The sequence below is a fragment of the Tupaia chinensis genome, unplaced genomic scaffold, assembly GCF_000334495.1.
Source record: "Tupaia chinensis unplaced genomic scaffold, TupChi_1.0 Scaffold000208_1, whole genome shotgun sequence".
NCBI lineage: Eukaryota > Metazoa > Chordata > Mammalia > Scandentia > Tupaiidae > Tupaia > Tupaia belangeri.
The window spans coordinates 1,599,278-1,607,938 of NW_006159683.1; the positions used below are offsets into that span (position 1 = coordinate 1,599,278).

The 8,661-nt window shown below is 37.2% G+C and overlaps 1 non-coding gene across 1 annotated transcript; it reads left to right on the forward strand.

Annotated features, from left to right (window-relative positions):
* Positions 1–2,226: 2,226 nt before the first annotated feature.
* Positions 2,227–2,333, forward strand: LOC114007617 (U6 spliceosomal RNA). The gene has a single exon (XR_003549214.1). It is a non-coding gene; the product is annotated as a U6 spliceosomal RNA (small nuclear RNA).
* The last annotated feature ends 6,328 nt before the right edge of the window (positions 2,334–8,661 follow it).

Consider the following 8,661-nt stretch of genomic DNA (forward strand, 5'->3'; position numbering starts at 1 on the left):
TTTTCTCTCTCCCCCTTTCTCTTTTCCTTCCCCCCCCCCCATTGAGGGCACATGTCCTAAGGTAAAAAAACCTCTAAAAAGAAGAAAAAAATACTGGAGATCCATACATCAATGATAGTCCAAAATATTATTGAATAATTAAGAAATACCCTACATCATTCTCTTACATTTCTGGCTTTACCCAATCTTTCATTCTTCCAGAATGCTTTTCCTCCTTCATATTTGCCTGCTCAAATTTAACAGATTTTAAGTAGAATTCAAATATTACATCTTTCAGAAAACCTCCTCTAGATCTTTGTGCCTGACTAGCTTATGAGGACCCTGAAACAACAAACTCATCTTTTTCTCATTTATACCCCCAGGTCCTGACACAGATGCATCTTTGACCCCAGTTCTTCACTTCTATAACCTGCTCACCTGCCTTTCTCATCTCAATGCCCTTCTTCTCTGTGTTCTACAAGATCTTTTTAAAATTACTCATTCATGATTGATTGTCTTTTCAACTGTGTAAATTCTGTTCCTTAAACACTCCAATGCAAATTTTACTTCTGTCAATTGACTTTTTTCTTGCCATATTTTGCTCATGTTATTTAGTATCTTTTAATCTTCTCTCTCTCTCTCTCTTTTACCTCAGTGCAGTCTCTCCTTTGACTTTTGCATTCTTTCACTGAGACTTGGCCTTTTTATAGTCAATTTAGGATTACTCAGAACAGCATGCTTTTTCCTGCAATAAATTATATTTAGGAGTACTCTCTTCCTCTGATCCATAAGTTTGATGTTTTTTTCCCTTAACCTTTACTGTTATTTTATGAGTCCCACATTTAGGGTTTCCTGTGTTTTCTTCCTAGAGGGAGAAGAGTTCTATCAGATTAGTATGTTGACTAAACAGATGATCCAGAGAGCATTTAGCCCCACTCAATGTTTACCAGGAAGCAGACTCAATCCCAGGCTTAAAGGAAAGGAAAGATTTGTGAGCCAGATCTACACTGGCTGCAAGAGTCTCACCTAATTTAGAGCAGTTAAGGTAGATTTAGGTGGGATCTTCTCCCAATTTCATCAAATGCTGAAGTTAAAAAAAGGTATTAAGATGAACCTATACTTTTGAACTCCATAAAAGGGAAAAAATATATTTCCTAAATGTAACACATTTAGATCATAAAGTATAGGATAGAATATTTCCTAAGATGCAATGTATTCCTATTCTTTTTTTAATGCTTGATTTTTTAAATTTTTTTTTATTTTTTTGTATATAGCCTATTCTTCTACACTATATTCTCCCAGCTGCTTTCCAGATTTATTGACATCAAGTGGGCAGTAAAAGTCAAGGCGACAGAATTAAAGCTACTTCACAGGAAACAGAATAAAAGGAAAAGGCAAGGGGCCAGGAACTGAACCTGAAAAAATAATGCTGACTTTAAGGGACTAGGGGAAGAAAGAGAAAGCAGCAGTCTGAGAGCTAAACAATAACATGTCATGTCACAAGATGACCTGAGGCAGAGGGAGGGTTTAAATACTAGAAAAGGGTGACCATCAATGTCAACAATTTCATCAAGAAAACATAATGAATACTGAATGATTAGGAGGCCCTGACATCCTTGTAATTGTCAGAAGAAGGATAACAAAGAAGATACTTTGGCAGGTGATTAAGCAAATAGGAGAATGATGAAGAAAGGGAAACTAGGGCATGCTTGCTGAGGAAGATTGACAGTGAAATACAGGGGAGAAATAGATAGTAGTCATCTATTAAATTTGAAGATGATGAAATCTGCAAGCAGTATTTATATTTCCAAGCAAAAATAACAGGCATAATTGTCCTTTTCTAGTTTGGGTAGACTATCTCAGGTGTAGAAATAGTGAGAGCAACCATTATGTAAATCCTCTTTTAAATAAAGGGGCACAAAAGCGATGAGGGAAGAATTCAACTCCAGAAGTTAGGAATCTGAGAATATTAGATAAAATATCAGAGAAGAAACTTTACACTTTGAGGCTCTAGCTTCTTCTAACATTGCTTGCAAAAATTTCTTCCTTAACTCTGCTAAATCATCATTGAATTTTTGGGCCTCTTCTTCTAATATGTTGTTAAATTGTTACATAACCCCAATATTAACTACAGGTTATAAACCAAATTCTGAAGTCTTCTTACTACACTAAATAAAAGAGTGAATTTACATGGTTTGGTGGCCAGGTATTATCACTGTCATTGAAGATGAAGATTATAGCAGAATAGTGCTTGCTTTAGCAGCACATATACTAAAATTGGAACGATACAGAGAAGATTAGCACAGCCCCTACACAAGGATGACATGCAAATTTGTGAAGCGTTCCATATTTTTTGTCTGCAAACTGATGAAGTGATTGAAAAAGTGTGGCATATATACTCTACAGAATACTACTCAGCCATAAAAAATAACAAGACCCTGGCATCTGATAGAAAGTGGGCAGATATGGAGGATCTATTGCTGAGTGAAGTAAGCCAGTCTATGAAAGAAAGATATTGTATATATCCACTTAATATATACCGACTATCCGCACTCTATGGTAGAGAGCAAAATATTGGAGGACATAAAAGCAGAGAAAATACTTAACGAGGATAAGACAGTGTGGAATGGGGGGGTGAAGAGAAAGATATCAAGAGAACAAATAGAGAGGCAGGACGTTAGTGGGACACAGATATGGCTTATTAACTGTTGATGACATGTATAGTATTCTCAACTGGATTGGTCTGAGAAGTATTTCATGATGGGTAAAGTCTTTTTATAAGAAAAATGAGAAATAGTGATTGACTGGTTAAAAAAATAATTGGAATAATAATAATAATGATCGGGAAAAAAATGAAAAGCTATTGAATGATGAAGTGGGAATTTTAATGTCTCTGTAGTGACTGACATGTATGCCATTCCCTTTTGAAAAAGCAATGTAATACACTATAAAGTTATATGTGATTCAATGTAATATAAACAAGATTATGATGACAATAAATACATTTTAAAATAATAAAAAATTTTTAAAAGATTATAGCAGAATAAAAGCGAAATTATCTTGAATGATGTTAGACTATGTATATCTGGAGGGGGGCAGCCCTGGGGAGTGATTTCTTGCTTTCTGCCTCTCTGTCTCTTTCTGTCTGGCGAGCGCACGTGCCCTAGAGCAAAAACCTCTCCAAAAAAAAAAGTTATTAAATACTTCCTTTCTTATCTTACATGCTGAAGGATAAAAGATCTATTCTCATCAACCACAATCCAGCAAGACTACGTGGAATGTGAGGCTCCTGGTCACCAGCATATTGGTAAAGGTGAAAGGACCCAAGAGTTAAGAGCATCTCGTGTCTCAGTTAGGAACTACAACCCCAAAGTCTCATAAGGATTTCACCTGTCCAAGTGCAACAAAAGCACAAAATAACAGACATTTACCCCATTTGTTTAACCAACTCTTAGACCCAATTGTTTTTACTTCATTAGTCATTTGGGAAAGGTGACAAATAGGAAGCTCTACCACTCTAAGAACTAATTTCTGACCTAGAAAAAAATCATCAGGATCATCCATCAACTGCTTCAATATTTTAACTTTTAAAAACTAATTCACTCAAACATATTTTCTTGAGGACTCCCATGTGCCAGGTTCTAAGACTTACGCAAATAGGTCACTTACTTGTCTATCAACACTGAACTGCATTCTTGGCCAAGAGAGCAGAGGGTCAGAATTATATTATTCTTATTAATCATACATTACATAAAAAAAATATCCAAAGCATTTGGTTTTAGGAGCTAAAAATCAGAGGGAGAGAAAGACTCACAGATTATCAGTGTAGTTTAATGGCATGTACCTATTAAGGGATGATATTATGCCTATAGGTGATGACCTTCATTTCTATTAACACTTTTTTCTATATGTGACATCTTTTAGCTTTTAGTGTAACTTTTCTCCTCGATACTGAACTTACTGGTTGAACATAAGTTTCCTAACCAAATTGACTTTCGATGATGTGACCTAACCTCTTCTTGAATAGTCAACACAAACTGGGGCTGGCACAATTTTTTCAAGTGTTATGCCAATATAAATGCATGACTAAGTATGTACCAGTTCCCAGAGGAGCCCCACCAGGGTTCAGGATCAACACGTTAATCCTCCAGAGAAATGCACATTGAAAGATGAGATCACTTCTGCGCAATTAAACTAAAAATAAATTCTGTCTTATATGGAAACCACTGCTGACATTTTCCCTAAACATAATGCTAGTCTTAAGGTAAAATCAGCTTAGCATTTTGTTGACTTTGAAATTCATTTATCACACTAAATGCATAATATTGATTATTAACCTTTTATGCCTACACAATTTAATCAGGGTATACATCTTAGTTTCTTCACATTCAGTTCATCCAACAAAAATTAATTGAAGAGTTACTATATACCAGTCATAGGGCTGTTCTCTAAGGACACAATAATAATTGCAATGAAGAAAGTGACATCTCTGCCCTCAGGGAGATCACATTTTAGTGGATAGGTATAAAAATGTTCATTCATACCCATAAATACAATACTTATACAGTGCAATAATGTTTATTCATTTCAAAGTGGAGTCTGCTTTCCTTCTAAAACTGAAAGTATTTAAACAGTGACATGGATCTATACATGCCACTAAATGGAATGGCTCTGTGGCTTAGTGGTTAAGGGAGCCGGATCCCACATGGCCAACTACATGGTTCAAATTCTAGCTCTAGTGGCTTGAAAAACACACTGGGTGCATGTGTGTATGTGACCAAAATCCCAACAGGATAGAGAAAGGAGAAGAGATTGCAGTGTGATCATACCCCACTGAGGGATACTTTCTCTCTCCTTCTCTGTCTCTCTGTTTCTCTCTGACAAGGCACACGCTCTCTGACAAATAAAACTAATAAATAAATAAGCTGCTGAGCAATGTCTGTTCTGCACAATATTAAATGCCAGCCCAGATACACATCTTAGAGTCAGATAAGCTGTGCGTCTTTTCTACCTATAGTAGGTTGTTGTGTTTTGCATAATCTTTACCTTGTTGCCTTTAATAAAAGCTTTTTATTCCTTCCACTACTGCCTTCAGCAGCATAACTCATTTTCCCAAAGTGTACAAAAAATGTTTTCTCAAAATTCATATTTTCACATGAGAACACATTGTTTTAAATGATACTTTTCTGTTGTCCTTGATCTCCTCTTTTAAAAGGCCTTCCAGGTTTACTAATGCGGTGTATGAGGGATCACTTCTTGTTTTTTCACACTCACTTTATATTCCACAGAACTGCTTTGTGCCTCAAACGTAGCATGCTGCTTCTCACCTCCGGACCTTTGCCCATGTTTCGCACACCGCTCAGAACAGTCTTTCCCAGCCAAACATCTACTCATTCTTTACCATTTATCTTCAGGAAACTTTCCCTGACCTTGTATTTCTACTCTCTCAGGGTAGTTGTAAGTTCTACTCCTCTGTGCTTACATAATACATAAGAAACAACTATATCCATTAAACTTATCCCACTGTATGCTAATCATCTATCTGCAAATCTGAAATGGGAAATGAAACCTTGGTCAAGTTTGTTACCAAGGTCTCATAAGAATGCCCTTCATATGTCAAAAACACATTCGCAGAATAAACACTTGAATGAATTTTTTAAAACACACACCAATATACTTTTAACAATAAAAAAAAGAAGTGATAAAACCTTGTTAAATTTTCAAATTCTCTAAAGAACATTTCTTAACTCTCTGTCCAATGTTTTTCTTCAACACAAGCTATTTATTTAGCTTTTTGCTTTAACTAGACATCAAACACGAGTAAGTGCTTGTTTAAACTTGAAAATTCCTACAGGGATCATGGGAGACAACTGAGGAAAACACAGTAAGCAACTGAACAAATATCTGTGATGAGATTTACCCTCTGCCCAGGAGACACCAGAAAGAACTTCATTAGCAAAGATCTTCCTTCATCGATGAGGTAATGAAAAGGGAATTGCCAAAGCCCTCAAGGCACAGAGTGGGTGACATCAACTTTGTCCTGAGCAATTTATGTCTATCTACAAAGCCATGCCCTCCAGAAGGGACCTGAATGAAAAACAGGAGTTAAACGCATTTTCACTAATCATTCTTTTATACCCTTAGCAGCTGCCCCTCTAACAAGGAGATGAACTTGAGCTTTGACTATAGAGAGTCTCTTTAGAGCCAGAACTTTGTGTCTCAATTAGCTGCTACTTTCCTGTCTCTGGGCCAGCTCTACTGTAATCCAATTCAAAAGCCAGTTTTAAAATTCTGTTTGACCTAAAGACTGTACTAGTCTTCAATACAGGCTAAAGGGATGTAGTTTCTAAACCCTTGGAATTTCCCAAGTGATAGAAGTGTCATCGTTATTCATAGTAGCTCCTCAGATTATACCTAAATTTATGTACTTAAGTAATTCACAGTGGCCCCTTGATAGTCCAGTATGGGGACTGGCCAAGAAAGACCAACTGTATTGTGATTAGAGCCAGATCGTATCCGTCCTGCTTCTGGGAGAAAAAGGGCTAAATATTGAGTTCAATTATGTAGCAAATGATTCAACCAATCAGACCTATGTAATAACACCCAATAAAAACTGAACACTGAGTACCTGGTGAACTCCCTGTTAAGTAGACCACAGTGATGTGTCTAGAGGGCAATGTGTCATGATTCCAATGGGAGGAGAACACACCAACATCCTGTGTTCAAGACCCTTCCAGATCTGGAACTATGCTTCTTCTTGTGGGTTCTGACTTTCATCTTTTGTAGTAAAAATGTAATCATGGGCATAGTGCTTTCCTCAGTTCTGTGGTTCATTCTAGTCAGTTATCAAATCTGAGGGATTCGTGAGAACTCATGATTTTGTAGTCAGTCAGCCAGAAACGGAGTGACCTAGGGACCCCTAAACTTGGAACTAATATTCAAAGTGAGGGTGGTCTTGTTGAGGACTCCTGGCTTAACCTGTGGAAGTTATGCTTATTTTATGGGCTGGGCAGCATCACAACTGTGCTGTAGTATTGCACTGTTCCACCATGGTAACCACAAAATCACCATGTGTATTCGGCATGAATAAAATGTGGCAGGCCTGGAGCTGAAGGACCTGGTTCTAGGATCAAACTGCTGTTTTATAGCTGTGATCTCAAGCAAAACTTGTCACTGTTTTGAGTGTCAATTTTCTCATCAGGAAATGAGGCTGTGCTCAGTGGCTTCTGCCATTTTGCATCTTTCTATCACTCCCATTAGTCCTCAGTTTGGAGGAGAAACCAATGACCACTTTTTCCTCTGTAAGATTTTCCTCCACAGGCTTCTCTTATTAGCAACACCTTGAACTTAGGTTTGAGGCCTTTCCACCACTTTTCTTTCTACATGGAATGCTCCTGCTACCCCCAACCCCCGTATCTATCGTTTACTATTTAACTTCCTCCATGACTTGGCACAAATGATATTTCTTTATTTATCTTCATTGCCCATGTTATCTGCAGTCTCAACACACTTCCCTAGCACTTGACTACCCCCTTCTCTGCTTTATTTTGTTCCATGACATTTATCATATACTACATATGACAGTAGCTTGTTTCTCCAGTAGAATTTAAGTAGAATGGAATCTCAACTCCTATCCACTTTTTAGAAACTAACTTTCCATTTTAAATAAAATGGCATATGCCTTCTTATGTTCCCTTTTTTAAAAAAGATGCTTCTGCTTTTACTTATATGGGATCTTATTTACAAATAAAATCTGTCCTGCTAAAAAATAATTAGGACAAGGATCTATGCTGTTTGGTCACTACTTTCTACTCAGCACCTAGAAAAAATGCATAATAAATAAAAAGTAGTTGCTTCATAAATATTCACACATGGATCAATAATTACTTTTCTGAGATCTGGTAGGCAGAGCATCTTTGTTAAGTAATCCACATGCTCATAGCTGAAATAACTATAAAAGTGATTCTTTCAAAATTCAAGCAAACTAGAAGAAAGAATGTGAGGTTAGATAGTCAGAGAAAGAAATGATGAACATTAGCCAGCTCGGTGGCATGCTTCTACTTGGAATATAGTGGGTTTGTTTCCGCAGTTGATCTGTACCCACTGACCACATGTGCCCATGATCCTGGCTAGACAGAAACGTGAGGGGGTGGGGTGAGCATCGAAGTGTAATCACAGTGTGAGACTCTGGTGGGAGTGTTTATTTCTCTGTCACTCTCTCTCATGAAAAATAAGCTTTAAAAAAAAAGAAATTATGAAGAGGTTTTGGGGTGATAATAAGAATCAAAAGAATAGAAATAATTGAGATGTGATGTGCCATCAGGAGACAGTGAGACCATGGATATTAGAATGTTCAACAATGAAGGCAGAGTAACGCAGAGGGAAAAGATAGTACAGCAGCTGATGCTACAATAACTCGAAAGTATGAAAAACTATCTTACAGGTCACAGCAAGGAATACAAAAAGTGGCATAAGAAAACGGCTCAGAAATACTGAAAGGTTGCAGGGGAACACTGATTGATTGATGGATTTTTAGAAAGATTTTTCTACTATAGGGCACTTATCTTCACTGGAGACACAGAGAGAGACAGACAGAAACTGAGAAATCACCACCACCACCACCCCAGGGGAGATGGCTATGCTGCAATCCCTTCTCCTCCATTCTCCTCTTGGGATTTTGGG